Source organism: Pollicipes pollicipes, unplaced genomic scaffold (assembly GCF_011947565.3).
Source record: "Pollicipes pollicipes isolate AB1234 unplaced genomic scaffold, Ppol_2.1 Scaffold_6052;HRSCAF=7182_pilon_pilon_pilon, whole genome shotgun sequence".
NCBI classification, from domain to species: domain Eukaryota; kingdom Metazoa; phylum Arthropoda; class Thecostraca; order Pollicipedomorpha; family Pollicipedidae; genus Pollicipes; species Pollicipes pollicipes.
Genome location: NW_023596805.1, coordinates 1178038 through 1201012, shown reverse-complemented (window position 1 = coordinate 1201012; position 22975 = coordinate 1178038). Strand labels below are relative to the sequence as shown.

General features: G+C 48.5%; 9 non-coding genes across 9 annotated transcripts; 3 read left to right on the top strand and 6 right to left on the bottom strand.

Annotated features, from left to right (window-relative positions):
- The first annotated feature begins 1834 nt into the window (after positions 1–1834).
- On the top strand, positions 1835–1907 carry TRNAR-ACG (transfer RNA arginine (anticodon ACG)). Its single transcript has one exon. It is a non-coding gene; the product is annotated as a tRNA-Arg (tRNA).
- A 3993-nt stretch (positions 1908–5900) lies between these two features.
- TRNAR-ACG (transfer RNA arginine (anticodon ACG)) lies at positions 5901–5973 on the top strand. The gene has a single exon. It is a non-coding gene; the product is annotated as a tRNA-Arg (tRNA).
- A 1305-nt stretch (positions 5974–7278) lies between these two features.
- On the top strand, positions 7279–7351 carry TRNAR-ACG (transfer RNA arginine (anticodon ACG)). The gene has a single exon. It is a non-coding gene; the product is annotated as a tRNA-Arg (tRNA).
- Positions 7352–9005: 1654 nt separating this feature from the next.
- Positions 9006–9078, bottom strand: TRNAR-ACG (transfer RNA arginine (anticodon ACG)). Its single transcript has one exon. It is a non-coding gene; the product is annotated as a tRNA-Arg (tRNA).
- Positions 9079–11456: 2378 nt separating this feature from the next.
- TRNAR-ACG (transfer RNA arginine (anticodon ACG)) lies at positions 11457–11529 on the bottom strand. Its single transcript has one exon. It is a non-coding gene; the product is annotated as a tRNA-Arg (tRNA).
- A 3823-nt stretch (positions 11530–15352) lies between these two features.
- TRNAR-ACG (transfer RNA arginine (anticodon ACG)) lies at positions 15353–15425 on the bottom strand. The gene has a single exon. It is a non-coding gene; the product is annotated as a tRNA-Arg (tRNA).
- A 1589-nt stretch (positions 15426–17014) lies between these two features.
- Positions 17015–17087, bottom strand: TRNAR-ACG (transfer RNA arginine (anticodon ACG)). Its single transcript has one exon. It is a non-coding gene; the product is annotated as a tRNA-Arg (tRNA).
- A 1243-nt stretch (positions 17088–18330) lies between these two features.
- TRNAR-ACG (transfer RNA arginine (anticodon ACG)) lies at positions 18331–18403 on the bottom strand. Its single transcript has one exon. It is a non-coding gene; the product is annotated as a tRNA-Arg (tRNA).
- Positions 18404–21431: 3028 nt separating this feature from the next.
- Positions 21432–21505, bottom strand: TRNAR-ACG (transfer RNA arginine (anticodon ACG)). Its single transcript has one exon. It is a non-coding gene; the product is annotated as a tRNA-Arg (tRNA).
- Positions 21506–22975: the final 1470 nt, after the last annotated feature.

Sequence of the window (22975 nt, the reverse complement as noted above, 5' to 3'; positions counted from 1 at the left end):
CAAGTTTTCTCCTCGCGTCCGCTGGCGGTGTGTCCGCGCACCAGTCGGCACAGCGATATATCGGCTAGCTTAAATGGCTTTGTTCTTTATTCTCTTGTATTGCACGCTAAGGGTACTTCGCGTTGTTCATGCGTTCATATCGCACCGTTGCCCTCCTGATATTTTAACTTCTTTCGATTACCGTGTTCGTACCAGCAATCAGTGGTCCGTATATTTTGACTTATCAGTATTGTATGCAGGACACTCATGTGCGACTGTGAGCCCATGTTGTCCTGTGTTCACTGTTTAACCCCTTGAAACTCAAGAGCCTTATCAGCGTGCAAATAACGGCGGGAAAAGCGTACGGTGGAGAGACTTCGCCGTTCCGAACACTCCACCAGCACAGGCATACGGTGGAGAGGCCACACTAATTGCTACCACCCGCCAGGGCAGATATACGGTGGAGAGACCACACTAATTGCTACCACCCACCAGTACAGGAATACGGTGGAGAGACCACACTAATTGCTACTACCCCCCAGTACAGGCATACGGTTAAGAGACCACACTAATTGCTACCACTCGCCAGTACAGGCATACGGTGGAGAGACCAGACTAATTGCTACCACTCGCCAGGACAGATATACGGTGGAGAGACCACACTAATTGCTACCACCCGCGAGGACAGACGCACGGTGGAGAGAGCACACTATTGCTACCACCCACCAGGCCAGACATACGGCGGAGAGACCTCACTAATTGCTACCACCCGCGAGGACAGACATACGGTGGAAAGACCACACTAATTGCTACCGCCCGCCAGGACAAATATGGGGTGGAGAGACCATGCCGATCAGTAAAACTCTGACCCCACTTTGTCTGACCCTCCCCCCCCCCTTCTCCCACACACACCGTTGCATTAACCCTGTGCATAACGTGATTGCTCACTTTGCTTGGCTCCAGAATGTGGAACAGCATTGCCTCAGGATTTCTGGTGATGTGGTAAGAAAATGCACAGAGGGTACACCCGTCACTCGGCTTAACTTTTTCAGTGATATCCTGGTACTCGGTGTAAATTAGTAGTTCCATTTGTACGGGTTTTTGCAATAGGTGGATCCAGCTTAACATTTCTGGATGGGCTTCGCGGATTTGGTAATATTTTTTATTAGGTCATAGAACAAATTAGAGTCTCATTTTTCCATGGCACCAGCATAGGTCATATCCTTGCCTTCCCCCTCAATTAACATTTTGTCAATACCCTCATCAAGGTTTCCTAACCGCTGTCCCTTCCCACTCCATTGTGTTATTTCTCACGAAAAGCTTACTTCTAAAAACTGGCAACCGTGTCTGGAGCGCAATCGATTACGCGCCGTACTGCGGATGAAAATATTATAGGTGTGATTTCTACCTAGAACGAGCCGGGAAATAATAAAATTTGATGTCGTAACATGTTGTAATAGTTAAAAACCAGGAGTGCATCATGCAGCGTCAGAACTTTGCTCGATCAGTCACGCGCCTTCATCGCAAAACGTGCGCCCGCCAGATTTTTGGAGCTTCATAGAATTGGTTTAAGAGACTAAAAAATGAGCAATGGATAAACAGACATCTGAGACAAAATACGGAGTTATACCCCCACAGGCTAAGCTCCACACTTATGGCAACGCTACCAGGATCAAGCAAAACGAACAAAATGCCTTGCTTTCGGGCATGTCGGGAAAGCACAAAACATTGCTGCCCCCTTCCAATTGGACCTTCACCAAGGACCACGTCAAGCTTGCCTGCCCCCTACCCCCCCCCCCCAAACATATTGTATTGCCCCTCCCCCAAAATACCTGCCCCTTGTGCCCCATCAATCGGTCCTGTGGCGTAATGGATAACGCGTCTGACTACGGATCAGAAGATTCCAGGTTCGAATCCTGGCAGGATCGCGGCTTTTACCTTACTTCCGGTGGCGGTGCGTCGTTGCACCAGTCGGCATGGCAGTGCATCGACTTGTCTGTATGGTATCGTTCTTCCTTATTTTGTATTGCACGCTACGTGCATTTGAATCGTGCTGTGCATCCGTTCATGTCGCACCATTGCTCGGTACATGTCTTGACTTCCGTTGATTATCTGTGTTTATAGCAGCAATCAGTGGTCAGTTTGTTCCAACGTATCTGTATTGTATGCAGGATACTTATGTGATATCATGAACCCAGAATATCCTGTGTTTATTGTATTAGCCACTGAAGCTGAAGATCCTATCAGCGTGCACATAACGACGGGAGAAACATGCCGTGGAGAGACTACACCGTTCCGAACACCCCACCAGTACAGGCATACGGTGGAGAGACTACACCGTTCCGAACACTCCACCAATACACGCATACGGTGGAGAGACTACACCGTTCCGAACACTCCACCAATACACGCATACGGTGGAGAGACTACACCGTTCCGAACACCCCACCAGTACAGGCATACGGTGGAGAGACTACACCGTTCCGAACACTCCACCAATACACGCATACGGTGGAGAGACTACACCGTTCCGAACACTCCACCAATACACGCATACGGTGGAGAGACTACACCGTTCCGAACACTCCACCAATACACGCATACGGTGGAGAGACTACACCGTTCCGAAAACCCCACCAGTACAGGCATACGGTGGAGAGACTACACCGTTCCGAATACCCCACCAGTACAGGCATACGGTGGAGAGACTACACCGTTCCGAACACCCCACCAGTACATGCATACGGTGGAGAGACTACACCGTTCCGAACACCCCACCAGTACATGCATACGGTGGAGAGACTACACCGTTCCGTACACCCCACCAGTACAGGCATACGGTGGAGAGACTACACCGTTCCGAACACCCCACCAGTACAGGCATACGGTGGAGAAACTATCATTTGGTCGACCAACGAGTGCAGCCCCCTCCTGTGTTTGTGGTATTAGCCACTGAAGCTCAAGATCCTCATCAACGTGCACATAACGACGGGAGAACATATGGTGGAGAGACCACACCGTTCCGAACACCCCACCTGTACAGGCATGTACAGGTGTACAGGTGTACCAACCAGTGCAGCCCACTCACCTTTTATGACCCTGTCGCCGGAAAGGCAACGGTGGATAACAGCAACACATAGGCTGGCCACCAGCAATACCGCAAAATTCGGGGAGCAGGTGATGAACAACACCTTGTCCCGGCTGTTAACAATGGGGAAACAATGACAAAACAGAAACAACTTACGTTTCTACGTCTGCCAGCACTGATCTCAGGACCAAAAAAGCCCCGAGGACAAGAAACCTAGCCATTGAAATTTGTGCTGCCCTAGTCGTCAAAAATTTGCATTCAACCCATCCGAACAGGCGACTTTTACTTTCCTTTTCATGCAGATGTGACTTCGGCTTACTGCCTCTATGGAACTTACACGGATTAAAATAGAATTCGCAGAATGCAAGAAGCTTTACCAGTTTGAAACTGGGTGTCCAGTGCGCAGTGTCGAATGTGAGTGCAAACGGCCGGGCGTTTCCGAGCACAAAACATAAATACATCAGTTTTGAAGAGTTTTCAGAGATAGTGTGATGCGCTAACGAGCGAACAATGGGTATAATTACCCCAAAAGCAAATGAAAACGAATTCCTCGCTGAATTTGACCCACTTTCCAAAGCCTGAGAAACCGGACACTACGATTCGACTGAATAGGTATCAAACTACATAACTGCTAGTCAGGTTCAAAATTTGACGCCAGTTTTACCAAGATCAAGAAAACGAGCAAAGATCGGTGCATTCCGCCGTCTTAGGAGGGGACAGGGTCGTCATATTTTCCTTAAATTCGACCTTGATCAAGAAAAGCATCAAGTTTGCCGAGCCTCTGCTACCCTTCCCTTCGTTCCACATTGCCTTTGCGCAGAATGACTCACCGCTCCCCCCCCCCCCCCTTCCGTTCTCGTAGTGTAAGTCCGTGCTTGGTTCAACCTCGCTTTAATCTGTATCGGAAGCAGCACTCAGGGGTCAACGGACCGCCGTATCAGCTTTGCGTGCCGAACACTCTTGTGAGAGGTTGGAATTAGGCGTGTGCACAACTAGGCCAACATGCTGCTATTCTTCGTTCACTGTAATCGCAAGCGTCATCAGTGTGTCAATAACGATGGCAGCAGCGTACAGTGGAGACAGCCCACCGACTGGCACCACTCGCCAGTACTGTGGATAGACTACACCGACCGGCACTACAGTTCAGGACAGGCATACAGTTAGAGACTACGTCGATAATCGCATCAATTCACTAGAGGCATACAGCTTAGTACATACAGTGGCATCCATACCGGCGAGTCCAGAGGTGTCGCTCTTGGTATGCGGGAGAGACCATACCAACTGCTGCAACCTACCGGATCGGTGGGGGCATACAGTGGAGAGACTATACCAACTCACACAGCACACAACTGCCAGGCATCGACAGTGGAGAGACCGCACCAGTTGCCACAACACACCAGTGCAGATATACGGTGGGGAGATCACACCAGTTGACACAACACACCAGCACAGACATACGGTGGAGAGATCACACCAATTGCCAGAACACACCAGTACAGACATATGGTAGAGAGATCACACCAATTGCCACAACGCACCAGTGCAGATATACGGTGGGGAGATCACACCAATTGCTACAACACACCAGTGCAGGTATACGGTGGAAAGACCACACCAATTGCTACAACACACCCGTGTCAGGCATCGACGGTGGAGAAACCACACCAATTGCCACAACACACCAGTACAGATATACGGTGGGGAGATCACACCTATTGCTACAACACACCAGTGCAGACATACGGTGGAGAGACCACACCAATGGATACAACACATCAGTGCGGGCATGCTGTGGAGAAACCACACCAATTGCTACAACACACCAGTACAAGCATACGTGGTGGGGAGACCGCACCAATTGCTACAACACACCAGTACCGACAGGAAAACACCAGTACAAGAAAATACACAGAAGATACACCCGGCATGACATTTCATTTGCATCCCGGTATTGGATGTGAATAAGTTGTTCCATTTGTAGGAATTTATGTAAAAGGTGGATCCAGTAAAACATTATCGGATGGGTTTACCTTCGCGGATTTAGTGCCAGCCTTGTTAGGTCATGCGATAAACAGAGTCTCATTTTTCCGTGGCACTAGCATAGATCCTATTCATATCCTTGCCTTTTCCCTCAAGTCACATTTCATCGATACTATCATCAAGTTGCTAACCGCTGTCCCTTCCCTACTCCATTGTGTTATTGCGCAAGAAAAGCTCACCTCCAACAACTGACATTCGTTCCTGTAGCGCACTGAAAAACGCGTCGTACTGCGGATGAAAATATTCCAGGTTCTATTTCCACCTACTACGAGCAGGAAAATAATAAAATTTGACGTTGTAACATGCTGAAATGGCTCAAAGCCAGGTGTGCAGTGTGCAGCGCCAGAGCTTTGTTCCATCGCCTTCACCAGGTCACCTGGTCCAGCGCCTTCACCACAAAAGGTGCGTCCGCCAGAATTTTTGGAACTTCAAAGAATAGGTCTTGGTGCCCAAGCAATGAACAATGGATGCACAGTCATATGTGGTAGACAAAACAGGTTTTTCGCTGACTTTTCCCATCTTTCTTCTTAAACGTCGGAGGACTGAAGCCCCCGAAGCAACGTTACTCGAAGTCACAGGCTAAGCTCCACACTTATGCCAACGATACCAGGATCAAGCGAAACGAACAGATTGCTGTGCTTTTGGTCGTGATGAGGGAGCACAAAACATGCCTGTCCTCTTTCAAGCGAACCTTGATCATGGATCATGTCAAGCTTGCTTGACTCCTGCCCTCCAAAGACATCACTGCATTGCCCCTCCCCCCGAAATACTTGCCTCTTGTGCCCCATTGATTGGTCCTGTGGCGCAATGGATAACGCGTCTGACTACGGATCAGAAGATTCCAGGTTCGAATCCTGGCAGGATCGAAGGTTTTAGTTGTAGCCTGGGCTGAATGAAGGATCACTCGGGCAGCGGTGCACTAATCAAGCATGTTTGAGTTACCTCAAGGTAAATGTAAATGTACGATTAGCGCTTGAAGTAGAGGCGCCAGTGTTACACCGGCACGACTGCAAAATATGGGGAAAACCTCCCAGGGCTTTTAGCAGCTGTTGCTGACAAATGTGTTTTAGCGTGCCTTAAGAGCTTCTGTTCAAAATAATTTCTTGCTGTGCCCCCCGGCATTGTATTGCATTTCCTTAAGGTGCCCACTCAACTGCCCAATTTTAACACCCGAAAATTAATAAATAAGAAAAATGCACCATTGACAAATGCAATACATACATACATTATTTACACTTAACACATTTTACATGGCACAGCAGCACTAAAGTAATGGTCACCAAGCGTAGACTGATATCTTATCAAAGAAATGTATGACCCCTTCTGCAACACTGAAACACAGTGACATATACACTGGCCATGGACAATACTGCAAAATTCAGGTAGCAGGCGATAAACAAGGCGCTGTTTCAGCTGTTAACCATGAGTAAAATTTCATTGGGAGGTTACCCAGCGCAATTGTCACGCTCTCTAAGGGTTTATATGTTTTTCATCACTGATTCCAGGATCATACAGTTCTCAACAACGAGAAACCAAGCCACTGAACTTGTGCTGTAGTAGTGGTCGGATATTTGCGTAAAAACCATCCAAACAGGCGAACTTTACCTTCCTTTGCATGCAAAAATGATTACAACGTGCTGACTCTTTGCAAGTAATGTGGATACTATGCAATTTTCAAATCGCCTGCAGCTTAAACGATTCCAATCTGAATATGCCGTGTACAGTGTCGAAAGTGAGTAAAAACGGTAGGGCGTTTTCGTGCACAAAACTTGGAGCCACTAGTCATGGTGACATTATACGGCTAGGATTGGGGGCCAAGCAGCAAACAATGGCTCAATCCACACCAAAGGATAAAAACGAGCTTTCCGCTAAATTTGAAGCACTTCCTCCCCACAGGTCAGTGTACTGGAGCTTCTTCTTCCTGATCTTCCGCCGCGGAAGAGGAAGCCATGGGCCCCACAGACCAGATTCCACATCTGGCCCCATTTTCAACAAGATGAAAAAAAGGGACTCAGCTCAGCTCTTTTGGCCGTTTTCAGAGAGCACAGAGTCCTCATGTCCCTCTAGATTCCGACTATGGTCAATAACCTCTCAAGTTTGTCTCACCCTTTTACCCTCTGTCCCATTGCATTACCTTTTCCGCAGAATTACCCCTCCTCGCTTTTTCGCGTGGTCCTGTGGCGCAATGGATAACGCGTCTGACTACGGATCAGAAGATTCCAGGTTCGAATCCTGGCAGGATCGCAGCTTTTCCCGCTGCCTCCGCTGGCAATGCGTCGGTATTGGCCGGCTGACACGGCGATATATCAGCCATGCCGAATGTTGATGTCCTTATCTCTTCTGTAATGCACGGAATCCATTTTTTTTACCAAGCTGTTCACCTGTTCATATCGCACTACTGCCCCGCACATGGTGCAACTTTTATTCAACCTGTCTTTATAGCTTTGCGGAGGGATCCGCATGCTCTACTGTATCGGTCTTATACGCAGTGTGCTCGTGTGAGACCGTGAGCATAGTAGTGTACACAAATAGACCAACGTGCTAATTATACGGCGTTCGTTACAGTACTCCCAAAAGCCAAGGGCGTCATCGACTTGTCGATAACGACGACAGTAGTGAACGGCGGAGAGAACATATCGATGGGCAAAACCCACCTAAACAAGTATACAGAGGAGAGACTGGACTGATCATGGTAAGCCACCAAAGCAGTCGCACAGTGGAGACACCCCACAGATGCGCAGCCCACCAGAACAGGTATACAATGGAGACCACACTGCTCATCGCAGCCCACCAGAACAGGTGTACAGTGGAGAGACCACACTGCTCATCGCAACCCACCAGAACAGGTATACAGTGGAGAGACTACACTGCTTATCGCAACCCACCAGAACAGGTATACAGTGGAGAGACCACACTGCTCATCGCAACCCACCAGAACAGGTATACAGTGGAGAGACTACACTGCTCATCGCAACCCACCTAAACAAGTATACAGTGGAGAGACCGGACTGATCATGGTAAGCCACCAATGCGGTCGCACAGTGGAGACACCCCACAGATACGCAGCCCACCAGAACAGGTATGCAATGGAGACCACACTGCTCATCGCAACCCACCAGAACAGGTATACAGTGGAGAGACCACACTGCTCATCGGAACCCACCAGAACAGGTATACGGTGGAGAGACTACACTGCTCATCGCAACCCACCAGAACAGGTATACAGTGGAGAGACTACACTGCTCATCGCAACCCACCAGAACAGGTATACAGTGGAGAGACCACACTGCTCATCGCAACCCACCAAAGCAGGCATACAGTGGAGAGACCACACTGCTCATCGCAACCCACCAGCACAGCCGCACAGTGGAGGTGCCCCACCGATGGCAGAGCGCGCCTGTGCAGACATACAATGGATACACTCCACCATGTGTGTGTACAGGGGGCCATAAAAATGGGGGAAGTCTCTCCATTGTATACTTGCACTGGTAGGCTGTGCCCACCAGTAGGGTCTCTCCACCCTATGCTGCTGTTGTCACTCTTGATACACTGGTGACGCTCGTGCGCTTCAGGAGTACCGCAACGACCGAAGGATAGAAGCATGTTGGTCTATTTGTGCGCACGGCTAGGTTCACGGTCTCGCGGTCTCACAAGAGTATTCTGCATACGTTGCTGATATGGTAAGAGCCTTTTGACCACTTAGCGCTGCTATAAATGCAGGTTGAAGGAAGGTTGAACGGTACACAGGTCAGTAAGATATGAGCAAATAAACAGCGTGACAAAATTGTACCGTTCGTGTATTTCAAAATCGAGAAAATCAACATCTAGCCTGTCCGAGATATCGCCGAGCCATCTGACGTGCCGACACACCGCCAGCTGAGGCCATCGAGAAAAGCCCCGATCCTGCCAGGATTCGAACCTGGAATCTTCTGATCCGTAGTCAGACGCGTTATCCATTGCGCCACAGGACCGCTTGAGGGATAGAGGGGTGAGGAGTCAGCCTCCGGAAGGGTAGAGAGGGGAGGAGTGGTAGTAAGGTAAGGTAAATTTGATGTGGTTCTTGATCAAGGCCATGTTAAAGGGAACACAATGACTCTGCGCACTCCCAAGACGGCTGAAAGCACCGAACTTTGTTCGATTTGTTTGATGTTGATGAAACTGACGCCAATTTTGGAACCTTTTGAAAATTGGTCATGTTGGGAGGAATGCCGTTCTTTTCGTTGATTTCGGCGTAGGTCTAGCCATCCTTCAGTGGGCTGTCTCCTAAAATTTTTCCAAAATGGTCCTCAAAACTTGGATACCCACGTTGTGTGCCAAAAAAGACTCCAACGCTCGCTTTCGAAACTGCACGCTGCAAGTCCAGATTCAAACTGTTTAAGTTTTTCAAGTCAAAAATTGCGATGTTTGTATGTTGATTCCATGGAGGCCGTAAATGGTTATTATGTTTCAATGTTGCAAGTAAAATTCACCTGAGCAAACCGCTTGGATGCACATTTTTGACAAGTCGCACACAACAACTTTCAAAATATAGGGCCTCTTTTTCCTGAAGTCTGCATGAACCTGAGATCATTAGTAGCAAACAGACTAACTTTTGTGAAGCTTAACAGCTGGATTGGGTTCGCTCGCAATGATATTTTCTTTATTGTTCACAGCTGAGACAGGGGTTGTTCATACCCTGCTTCCGAAATTTTGCAGTATTGCCCGTGGTCACTGTGTGTTCTCCCTTTCCTCTGTTGCAGCGGAAAACCACCATTTACTTGAAAGGATGCCAGCTTTAGCAGAAATACGCATGGCGATTAAGTTGACTCCTGCTGAGCCATATGAAGCATGCAACAATGTATGTATACATTGTATTAGTCAACGAATGGGTTGGTGTTTGCCTTCAAATCTTTGATGGGCACAATCGGCCACCGAGCACGCAGTCCAATGAAATATTACATAATGCCTGGGTGTAACACAACAGCAAGCGATGTTGAAACAAAAGTTCAAAAAACTTTCAAAACGGTCGTGTTTGCCAGCAAAAGCTGCTAAAAGCCTTAAGGGCTTTTCCCCATGCTTTGCGGTTGTCAGAAGCCAAAGAAAAAGCCTCTGCCTGCAGCATTAATTGTACGGGTAGATTTAGATTAAGATAAATCACTCTCCCTTTAATGCACCGCCGCCTGAAACGTTCTCCATTCGATCCAGGCTGCAACTTAAGCCGCTCGGTCCTGCCGGGATTGAACCTGGAATCTTCTGCTCCGTAGTCAGACGTGCCACCCTCCTTTGACGTGTCACCCTCCTTCTGCTCCGTAGTCAGACGTGCCACCCTCCTTTGACGTGCCATCCTCCTTCTGCTCCGTAGTCAGACGTGCCACCCTCCTTTGACGTGCCACCCTCCTTCTGCTCCGTAGTCAGACGTGTCACCCTCCTTTGACGTGCCACCCTCCTTCTGCTCCGTAGTCAGACGTACCGCCCTCCTTTGACGTGCCACCCTCCTTCTGCTCCGTAGTCAGACGTGCCACCCTCCTTTGACGTGCCACCCTCCTTCTGATCTGTAGTCTGACGTGCCACCCTCCTTTGACGTGCCACCCTCCTTCTGCTCCGTAGTCAGACGTGCCACCCTCCTTCGCGCCCCATGGCAGCTTGTTCACAGCCTGAGGGAAGGTTTTCCGGAGAAAGGGTGTAGCAAGGGGGAGAAAGCGCAGCGTAAGATGATCTTTGATCAGGGGTGGAATCAAAGGGAGCGGGTAGGTCATTTGCTTTCCAAAAACGGCCGGAAACGCCGAAATATTTGCTTCTATGCGCAGCTTGACGGCCGGTGGAAGTTGGCACACCAAATGAGCCTCCTGCGAAGATCTGGTGCAGGACTTGCCCCTGCCACAGATTCATACCAGTCAAAGTTTCCAATTACGCTTGCCACCAGTATGAAACTCCAAAGTGATTTTTCACCATAACACATTGGTTTCGCTGCTGTTCTTTTTTGTATCACCGCTTAAAAGCACTTATGTGGACCAATGTTTATCACTGAAGACATGTGGTCTCTTCCACCGTGTGCCAGTTCTGTTGGGCTCTGCCCATCGATGTCGCCTCTCCAACGCATCCTGCTGCCGCTGCTACTCACCGGCGTATGATGCCATCGAGCTTCAGGGATAATACGAAACGAAACGAAAACAGGATGATCTAGGTCCACAGCCTCAAATGGTCAAAAGTGTGGTGCTTACTAAACGCTGCTATACATACAGGCTGAACAAAAGTTGGGCCATTGGCAGAGCAACAGAACGAGATAAACAGCTGTGCGGTAGGATCGAAATTTACATGCGTTGCAAATAAGACAACAACAACATTCAGCGTGGCCAACAACGAAAACCCACGATCCTGCCAGGATTCGAACCTGGAATCTTCTGATCCGTGGTCAGACGCGTTATCCATTGCGCCACAGGACCGATTAAAGGGGCGGAAGGGGAGGATATTTCGGGGAGGGGCAATGCAATGGTGTGGTGGGGCACGGATCAGGCAAGCTTGGAATGATCTTTCATCAAGGTCTGCTTGAAACGGTGCATAAATGCCATGTGTCCTCCCAACACGGCCGAAAGCGCGGAGTTATGTTCGTTTTGCTTGAACTTGTGAACTTAGAATCCAATGTGGAACCTAGCCCATGAAGTTGAAACTTTCTTTTCCGTCGCGTTCGGAGCTTCAGTCTACCGACACTTGAAAAGAAAGAGGGAAAGATCTGCGAAACACCTGTTTTGTTTTCTTTAGATGCATGTTAATCAGTTGTTCAGTACTGAGCCCCCAAAACCTTTTTCTAAAAGTTCCAAAAATGTGGTGTGTGCGTATTTTGCGACGCAGGCGCTGAACTGATTGACAAACATTCTGGTACTGTACACCCGGTTTTTAGCCATTTCAGCCTTTTACCAAATTAACTTGTGTGCATACCGTGCTGGTTCCATGAAGAGATCTAACCTAAAGTATTTTTATCTGTAGTAAGACGCGTTGTCCTTTGCGCCACAAAAACAACTGCCAGCATTTGGGGATGGGCTTTTCTTGCGCAGGAATGATACAACGGAACAGGGAGGGCTAAAAGTAATGGGTTAGGAAAGCTTGAAGAGATCATTGATAACATAAGGATTAAGTGGAGTGGCAGGGTCATGAGCTATGCTAGTGTCGTGAGGAAAATTCACTGAGGCTCTTATCTTTTGCATGATTTTTGATAAAACTCTCACCAAGTTTACAAAGCTGAGCCCATCCGCAAATGTTAGATTGGATTCATCTATCCCATGGATTGCTACAAACGAAAGTACTAAGTTACGCCAACCATCGGGATACACTTGAAAAGATTAAAAAGTGAGCGGTGCTCCTCCTGTGTGTGCTCTTACCACGTCGCTATAAATCATGTGGCAATGCTCTTCAACATTCTAGACATTCATCAGAACGTTTTCATAAGATGAAAAATCATATCATACACAGGGGTAACGCAATTCTGCGCGTGGGAGGAGGGGACAGGAGTGAAGAAAGCTGGAGTTAGGGTTTAACTGATCGGTGTGGTCTCTCCATCTCATGCCTGTCCTGGTGTGTAGTGCTGATCGGTGTGGTCTCCATCGGATGCCTGCCCTGGTATGTAGTGCTGGTCGGTGTGGTCCTTCCACCGTAGGCTGCTTCCGTCGTTTTTTAGTCGCCTCCGTCGTTTCAGGCTCTTGAGCTTCATTGGGTAATACAACAAGCACAGGATAATCAAGTTTAACAGTCTTACCTGAGTAGCCTGCAAACGATACCGATGCGTTAAAATATACTGATCACTGAGTGGTGCAATAAACTCTGGTTACGAAAAGAAATTGACACATGTGCAGAGCAGCGGTACGATATGAACAGATGAACAAGATGATTGAATGCACATGGCGTACAAAAAAGAGAAAATAATGAAGAACAACACCATTTAGATTAGACGATATATCAGTGTGCCGACTGGTGTACCGACGCACACCACACAAACACTGTGACTCTCTTTTTGCATGGCTTTACACAGCACCAATTCCTGAAAGCCGAAGCCATCCAGAATTGTTATACTGGATCCACCCATTGCATAGATTCCTACAAATGGATATAATAAGTGACACCGAATACCAGCATACAGCCAAAAAAGTTAAGGCGAGTGATGGGTGCACCCTTAGCGTATTTTCTTACCACGTCATCAAAAACCATGAGACAGTGCTCTTCCACATTCTAGAGCTAAGCAACAGAACGTTTTGATAAGGTAAAAAGTCCCATTATGCAAAGAGATAAAGCAATGGTGTGTGCGTGCGAAGAGGGGACAGGGGTCAGACGAGGTGGGGTCAGGGTTATTCTGATCGGCGTGGTCTCTCCACCGCATGCCTGCACTGGTGTGCTGTGTTAGTTGATGGAGTCTCTGCACTTGTTGCCTGTTCTGGCGTGCTGTGACAATTGGTGTGGTCTCTCCACTGTATGCCAGCTCTAGCGGGCTGCGCCGACCAGTGTGGTCTCTCCGTCGTACGTCAGGAACAACGCCATTTAGAATGTCCGATATGCTGCTGTTCTGACTGGCACGCCGACGCACCACCAGCGGAGGAATGAGAAAAGTTCCGGACCTGCCAGAATTCGAACCTGGAATCTTCTGATTTGTGGTCTGACGCGTTACCCATTGCGCCACAGGACCGATTATCACCAGAAAGAGGAGAAGTATTCGGGCGAAAGAGTTATAAAAAGTGTGTGCGTGGGGAGGCGGGGGGGGGGGGGGGGGGGGGGGGCAGGTTGCACTGTTTTGTCTGTTGATTGATTTACTCTCTCAAACGTATGCATGTACTAGTGGGTCGTGCCGATCGGTGTGGTCTCTCCACCGTATGCCTGTCCTGGTCTGTAGTGCTGATCGGTATGGTCTCTGCACCGTATATTGCTACCGTCGCTATTTGTATGTTAAGAAAGGCTCTTAGGCCGTATTGGGTAATAAAACAAGGACAGGATACTCAAGTTTCACAGTTCACATGGGTATCCTGCATGCGACAAGGATACGTTAGAATATACTGACCACTGAACGCTGCCATAAACATAGGTAAACGAAAGAAGCTAAAACATGTACATAGCAACCGTGTGATATGAACGGATGAACAGCATGATTAACATGCACTTGGTGTGCAACACAAACGAATTAAAAAAAAAACTCCATTGATATTAGCTCACATTTCGCTGCGCGGACCAGTGCGCCGACACAACGCCAGTGGAAGCAAAAAGAAAACCTGCGATCCTGCCAGGGTTCCAGCCAAAGAAGAAGCCCCTGGTTGCAGCGTTGATTGCACAGCTAGATTTATATTCAGATAAGTCACGCTTCCTTTAATGCACCGCTGCCTAAAACGTTTCCATTTGACCCAGGCAGCAAATAGAACCGCTCGGTCCCGCCAGGATTGAACCTGGAATTTTCTGATCCGTAGTCAGACGTGCCACCCTCCTTTGACGTGCCACCCTCCTTCTGCTCCGTAGTCAGACGTGCCACCCTCCTTTGACGTGCCACCCTCCTTCGCGCCCCAGGACAGCTTGTTCACAGCCCGAGGAAGGTCTTCCGGAGAAAGGGTGTAGCAAGGGGGAGAAAGCGCAGGCGTAAGATGATCTTTGATCAGGGGTGGAATGAAGTGGACCGGGTAGATCACATGCTTTTCCGAGACGGCTGGAAACGCCGAAACTTTTGCTTTTATGTGCAGCTTGGCGGCCGGTGGGAGTTGGCACACCAAACGAGGCTCCTGCAAAGATCTGGTGCAGGACTTGCCCCTGCCACAGATTCATACTAGTTAAACTTGCCAATTACGCCCGCTACCAGCATACAACTCCAAAGTTATTTTTCGCAAGAACACACTGGCTTCGCTGCTGGTTTTTTTTGGTACCACCCCTTAAAAGCACGTATGTGCTTTTGCTTATCATTGAAGACATGTGGTCTCTTCCACCATGTGCCTGTGCTGGTGGGCTCCACCCATCGATGTCGCCTCTCCAGCGTATCTTGCTGCCGCTGCTATTCACCGGCTGATAATGCCCTTGAGCTTCAGGGATTATACGAAACGAAACGAAAGCAGGATGATCTAGGTCCACAGCCTCAAATGGTCAAAAGTGTGGTGCTTACTAAACGCTGCTATACATACAGGCTGAACAAAGGTTGAACCATGGGCACAGCAACAGAAGGAGATAAACATATTTACAGCAGGATAGAAATTTACATGCGTTTCAAATAAGATAACAGCATTCAGCGTGGCCAACAACGAAAACCCACGATCCTGCCAGGATTCGAACCTGGAATCTTCTGATCCGTAGTCAGACGCGTTATCCATTGCGCCACAGGACCGATTGGAGGGGCAGAAGGGGAGGGTATTTCGGGGGAGGGGCAATGCAATAGTGTGGTGGGGCACGGATCAGGCAAGCTTGGAATGATCCCTGATCAAGGTCTGCTCGAAGCGGTGCATGCATGCCAGGTGTCCTCCCAACACGGCCGAAAGCGCGGAATTCCGTCGCGTTCGGAGATTTAATCTATCGACATTTGAGAAGAAAGGGGGAAAAATCTGCGAAAAACATGTTTTGTTTCCTTTGGATGCATGTTAAGTTGTTCACTACTGGAGCCCCCAAAACCTATTTCTAAAAGTTCCAAAAATGTGCTGTGTGCGTATTTTGCGACGCAGGCGCTGGACTGCTTGACAGACGTTCTGACACCCCTGCGCATGATATGATTTTTCATTTGATGAAAACATCCTGATGAATGTGCTGACCGGTGTGGTCGCCCCACCGTATGTCTGTCCTCATGGGTAGCGCTGATCGGTGTGGTCTCTCCACCGTGTGCCTGCACCGGTGTGCCGTGTTAGTTGACAGTCTCTGCACTTTTTGCCTGTCCTGGCGCGTTGTGCGCGTTTTTGCCTGTCCTGGCGAGTTTTCACTGTATACCAGCTCTAGCGGGCTGCGCCGACCAGTGCGGTCTCTCCACTGTATGTCAGCTCTAGTGGGCTGCGCCGACCAGTGTGGTCTCTCCGCTGTATGCCAGCTCTAGTAGGTTGCGCCAACCAGTGTCGTCTCTCCGCTGTATGCCAGCTCTAGCGGGCTGCGCCGACCAGTGTGGGCTCTCCGCCGTACGTCAGGAACAACGCCATTTAGAATGTCCGATATGCTGCTGTTCTGACTGGCACGCCGACGCACCACCAGCGGAGGAATGAGAAAAGTTCCGAACCTGCCAGAATTCGAACCTGGAATCCTCTGATTCGTAGTCTGACACGCTACCCATTGCGCCACAGGACCAATTCTCACCAGAAAGAGAAGTATTCGGGCGGAAGAGTTACAAAAAGTACGTGTGTGGGGGGGGGGGGGGGGGGGGCAGGCTGCGCTGCTTTGTCTGTTGATTGATTTACTCTCTCAAACGTATGCATGTACTCGTGGGTCGTGCCGATCGGTGTGGTCTCTCCACCGTATGCCTGTCCGTGTGGGTAGTGCCGATCAGGGTGGTCTCTCCACCGTTTGCCTATCCTTGTGGGTAGTGTCGATCAGTGTAGTCTTTCTACAGTATGCCTGTCCTGGTATGTAGTGCCGGTCAGTGTGGTCTCTCCACCGTACGCCTGTACTGTTGGCCTCCACCCATCGATGTCGTCTCTCCAACGTATACTGCTGCTATTTGCTGGCTGATGATGCTCTTGAGGTTCGGAGATAAGACAACGAACGCAGGATGATCTAGGTCCACAGTCTCAGATGAATATCCTGCATACAAGGCCTTTCGGTTGAGTATGCACCAAAACAACAACACTGACACTAAACGTTGCTATACGTACAGGCTGAACAAAGGTTGAACCATGGGCAGAGCAACAGATCGATATGAACGTATGTGCAGCAGGATATAAATGCACATGCCTGGTAAACAAGACAACCACATTCAGCGTGGCCAACAACGAAAATCCTCGATCCTGCCAGGATTCGAACCTGGAATCTTCTGATCCGTAGTCAGACGCGTTATCCATTGCGCCACAGGACCGATTGAAGGGGCGGAAGGGGAGGGTATTTCGGGGGGAGGGGCAATGCAATGATGTGGTGGGGCAGGTGTCAGGCGAGCTTAAAATGATCCCTGATCAAGGTCCGCGTAAAGGGATGCATAAATGCCATGTGCTCTCCTAACACGACCGAAAGCACGGAATTATGTTCGCTTTGCTCGATCTTGGCGAAATTGGAATCCAATGTGGAGCCTAGCCCATGGAGAGGCAACTTCGTATTCCGTCACGTTTGAGGCTTCTGTTCACCGACCTTTGAGAACAAAGTGTGAAAAGTAGGCGAGAAACCTGTTTTGTTTAATTTGGATGCATGTTGTTTTATTGTTCACTGATTAACCCCCAAAACCTATTCCTGGAAATTAAAAAAATCAGGTGAGTACATGTTGTGCGACGAGGGCGCTGGATCGAGAAAAAAGCCCTGACGCTGCTTGCACACCTGGTTTTGAACCATTTCACCCTTTTACAATATGAAGTTGCATGGTGCTAGTTCCGTGAGGAAATCTAGCCTAGAATATTGTTATTCGTAGTAAGACGTGTTAGCGATTGTGCCACAGAAGCATCTGCCAGCACCAGAGGTGAGCCTTTTTTTGCACAGAAATAAAGCAATGGAGAGGAGAGGGCTGGGAGCTAGGGGGTAGGAAATCCTGAGGATATAGTTGAAGAGATGTGCTTTAAGGGAGAGGAGGGGATTGGGTCATGTACTTTGCTAGGGCGCGGAGAAAAAAATCGCTGATGTCCTTATCACTTACATGATGTTTGATGCAAATGACACGAAATCAAGTCGACAAATCGCAAAGTTGACACCATCTAGAAATGTTATGCTGGATCTACCTTTTCCGCGAATTCGTCCAAGTGAAAGCACTTTGCTACGCCAAATATCGGAATTAAACCGAAAAGATAAAAATGGAACTGCGTTACTCCTGTAAACTTTCTTACAACGTCGTAAGAAATCATGAGGCAATGCTCATCAAACATTCCAAAGTCATTGAACAGAACCTTATCATAAGGTGAAAAATCACGTTATGCACAGGGGTAATGCAATTACGTGCGTGGGGGAAGGCGGCGGGATGACCCAGCCTGGGGTTGGGGTTCTACTGGCCGGTGCGCTCCCGCCATTGTATGTCTTGCCCTGGTGTGTTGCGCTAATTGGCCGAAAGCTAGGCTAGCCGAAACATTGCTGTGTCGACTGGTGCGCCAACGCACTGCCAGTGGAAGCAATGAGAAAAGCCTCGATCCTGCCAGGATTCGAACCTGGAATCTTCTGATCCGTAGTCAGACGCGTTATCCATTGCGCCACAGGACCGATTGTCATCAAAAATGAGAGGACTTTTCCGCGATGGGGTTATGGGGTTATCCAAGGGAGAGCGGGGGGGGGGGGGGGGGGGGAGGAGGGGCGGCACTGGCTGGTCTTCCAATTGATAGAGTCTTTCCACCGTATGCCTGTTCTGGTGGGTAGTGTCGATCTGTATGGTCTCCCCAACGTATGCTGCTACTGTCGTTATGTGTACGTTGATGAGGCTCTTGAGCTTTATTGGGTAATACAACGAAGGGATAATCGAATACAACAGGATAATCAAGGTTAACAGTCCCACGTGAGTGTTCTGCATAGAATGTCGATAGGTTAAAATATACTCCTGCCGCTGAGTGGTGCTATAAACACAGGTAAACGAAAAAAGTTTGATCATGTGCAGAGCAACGGTAGAATATAGAAATGAAGCATAAACAACATGATTGAAATGCCCCTGGCGTGTAATACAAGTCCATGAAGAACAGCGTCATTCAGGCTAGCCGATCTATCGATATGCCGACTGGTGCACCGACGCACCGCCAGCGGAGGCGATGAGAGAAGCTGCGATCCTGTCAGGATTCGAACCTGGAATCTTGTGATCAGATCAGATCTGATCTTCAGTCAGACGCGTTATCCATTGCGCCACAGGATCGATTTATCGGGCAGAAGGGGAGGGTATTTCGGCGAGACGAAAGAAGAGCGAGGGGGGGAGGCGGGGAACCAGGCATCAGGAAGGCCTGAAATGCCCCCCGATCAAGATCCGCTTGAAAGGACACATTAATGCCGTTTGCTCTTCCAACACGGCCGAAAACGAGGTATATGCTCATTTTGCTTGATCTTGTTGAAATTAGCATCCAATGTGGAACATAACCCGGGGAGGCTATTTGGTATTCCGTCGCGTCGGAAACTTGAGTCCACGAACCTTGGAGAAAAAAGTGGGAAAGGGCCGGTGAGAAACCAGTTTTATTTTTTGTTGATGCATGGCAATCCACTGTTCACTGCTTAACACCGAAATATATCCTTAGGCGCTCGAAAAATCTGGTGGATGCATGTTTTGCGTCCAACGCGCCGGGCCAGTTGAAACAAGTTTCGACACCGAACAATGCAAGCTTGAATTCCAACCATTTTAGCCTTTCACAACCTGAAGCTGTGTGATTTCCATGTTAGTTTCATGCAGGAATCTGTCCTAGAATGGTTTTATCCACAACAAGACGCGTTATCAATTGCACCACATAATCAACTACCAATATTTGGAGGTGAGCTATTCTTCTGTAGGAACAATACATGAGATCATTGATGAAATGTGGATTGAGGGAGGAGAGGGGGGGGGGGGGCAAGTCATGAGCTACGCTATTGTCGCGAGAAAAACGAAACATTAAAAATCTTATCTTTTGCATTATTTTTTATACCAATGGCACCGAATCTGCGAAGCCAACCCAATTCAAAATTTTTAGGGGATCCAGGTATTCCATAAAATCCTACAAATGCAGCTACTGATGCCACAACGTGCATTCAGCTACAACTGAAAAGTCAAAAAAATAAGATGTGCCCGTTTGTGTATTTTCCAACCACGCTGTCATAAATCATGGGGCAATGCTCTGGAACATTCTAGAGGCATTCAACAGGGGACGTTTTCATAAAGGTGAAATATCGCGGTTAGCCACAGGCGTAATGCATGGGTGAGTCGTATGGGAGGAGGGACAGGAGGGAGGCAAGCTGATGTAAGGGTTACACTGGTCGGTTTTGTTTCTCACCGTCGTATGCCTGTACTGTTTGTTCTCACCCCCGTTATGCCTGTACTGTTTGTTTCTCCCCCGGCCGTATGGACCCTGTACTGTTCGTTCTCACCTCCGTATGGCTGTACTGTTTTTTTTTCATCATTCACCGCCGCTATGCCTGTACTGTTTGTTCTTCCACCGCCGTATGCCTGTACTGTTTGTTCTCACCGCTGTATGGCTGTACTGTTTGTTCTCACCGCCGTATGCCTGTTCTGTTTGTTCTCACCGCCGTATGCCTGTACTGTTGCATTGTGTCAACTGGCGAGGTCTCTCCACCGCTGATGTCTGCACTGGTGTGCTGTGTCAGTTGATACAGTCGCTCCACTGCATGCCTTTTCCTGGTGTGCTCTGACCATTGGTATGGTTTCTCCACTGTAAATCTTTTCTGGTGTGTTCTTGCAACAGGTATAGTCTCTCCACCGTATGTCTACACGGTATGAAGTATCGATCGATATGGTCTCTCCATTATATGCTTGTGATGGTGGGTAGTGCCGGTCAACGTGTCGTTCCATCGTATGCCTGATAATTCAAGAGATCATTGATGAAATGTGGATTAACTGAGGAAGAATCGGGCCATGAGCTATGCTAGTGTCGCGAAGGAAAAACAAAGCATTGACATTCTATCTTTTGCATGCTTCTAATACAAATGATATCAAATATGCGAATCCCACCCCATTCAAAATGTTATGCGGGATCCATCTATTGCATGAATTCCTACAAAAGCAGCATTATTTACTCCAAGGATCGGGATGCAACTGAACAGGCTAAAGTAGCTGTGTTCCTTTTCTGTATTTTCTTTCCACGCCGTCACAAATCATGAGGCAGTGCGCTTCAATATTCTAGACGCTTTAAAGTTAAAAAATTCAACAGGACGTTTTCACAGTGTGAAACATGACGTTATGCACAGAGCTAATGCAATGGTGTGTGTGTGGGAGAAGGGCAGGGGAGGCAAGCTGGGGTTACGGCTATGCTGACTGGCGTGGTCTCTCCACCGTTGATGTCTGCACTGACGCATTGTGTCTCTCCGTTGTGTGTCTTGTCCTGATGTGTTATGACCATTGGTATGGTCTCTCCACTGTATGCCTGTTCTGGTGAGTTATGACAATTGATAGAGTCTCTCCACTGTATGCCTGTTCTGGTGGCCTGTGCTGGTCAGTGTGGGCCTCTTCGCCGTGTGCCGGGAGCAACATCATTTAGATTGTCAATATCTGGCTGTGCTGTCTAGCGCGTCGACACACGGCCAGGGAAGGCAATGGGAAAAGTCCCGATCCTGCCAGGATTCGCAACCTGGAATCTTCTGATCCGTAGTCAGACGCGTTATCCATTGCGCCACAGGACCGGTTGCAATGCCAGGAAGGACGAGTATTTCGGGAGGGGGGGGGGGGGGGCAATTTAACGGTGTGGTGGGTAGGGATCAAGCGAGCTTGACGTGGTCCTTGGTCCAGGTCCGATTGAAAGGGTATAGGAATGCTATGCGCTGTCCAAACATGGCCAAAAACACGGAACTTTGTTTGTTTTACTTGATCTTGGTGACATTCGCATCAAATGCGGAACCTGGCGCGGGGGGGGGGAGAGCTCCTATCCAGTCGCGTGAGGGCTTTCACATCTAGTCAGTACATGCTTTGCGCAGAAAAGGTCCGGAACGGTTGTACACGTTTCTACACTGAACACCCGGCCCAGACCCATTTCAGCTTTCTGTGCTTTGAAATGTGGCGCTTCCCTGGTTGGCTTCATGCATACACAAGTAGTTGCGCTATTTATGCATTTGATAGTAATGAATACACCTTATATAATTATCAAAAATACATCGGATGCTAATATATATATATATATATATATATATATATATATATATATATATATATGCCATAAATTGCGTAAATCATGCCATGCCAAAGATCCATACCAATGGGACTGCCAAACTCCACTACACGCTAAGCAAGTTAAGACAAGTACGTGTACGTAAAACACCAAGCGCGAGGCCCTGCTTTCGGTCTTGTTTTACTCACTACATCAGAATTGATTGCAAAAGCTGTTCGTCACTGTATACTAAGCAACAGGAGCTTTTGCAAATTATTTGCAACCATCGATCCTGTACGAAGCAGCATATTAGTGCGGCCAATGTCGTCATTTCACAAAAAACAGCAACAGAAGTTGCATTATCTATACATATATATCTTTATATATATATATATATATATATATATATGCATATATGTGTACTGATGATCTGTGCTCATCGGTTCCACCGTATGTCTGCAGTGAATGACTATAATGATTGGGGTGGTGTCTCCACCCTAAGCCTGCACTGATGGGTTTACCAATCCTTGTAGTCTCTCCAACGTACGCCGGTGCTGGTGGGTTTATCAATCCGTGTAGTCTCTCCACCGTAAGCCGGTGCTGATGGGTTTACCAATCCATGTGGTCTCTCCACTGTATGCCTGTGCTGATGGGTTTACCAATCCGTGTACTCTCTCCACTGTACGCCTGTGCTGATAAGTTTACCAATCCATGTAGTCTCCCCACCGTATGCCAGTGCTGGTAGGTTTATCAATCCGTGTAGTCTCTCCATTGTGGGCCTGTGGTGTTGGGTTTACCAATCCATGTTGCCTCTCCACCATATGCCGGTGCTGGTGGTCTTATCAATCCGTGCAGCTTCTCCACAGTATTCCTGTGCTGTTGGGATTGCCAATCCGTGTAGTCTCTCCAACGTACCCCGGTGCTGGTGGGTTTATCAATCCGTGTAGTCTCCACTGTACGCCGGCGCTGGTGGGTCGCGCCGATCGGTGTAGTCTCCCCACTGTATGTT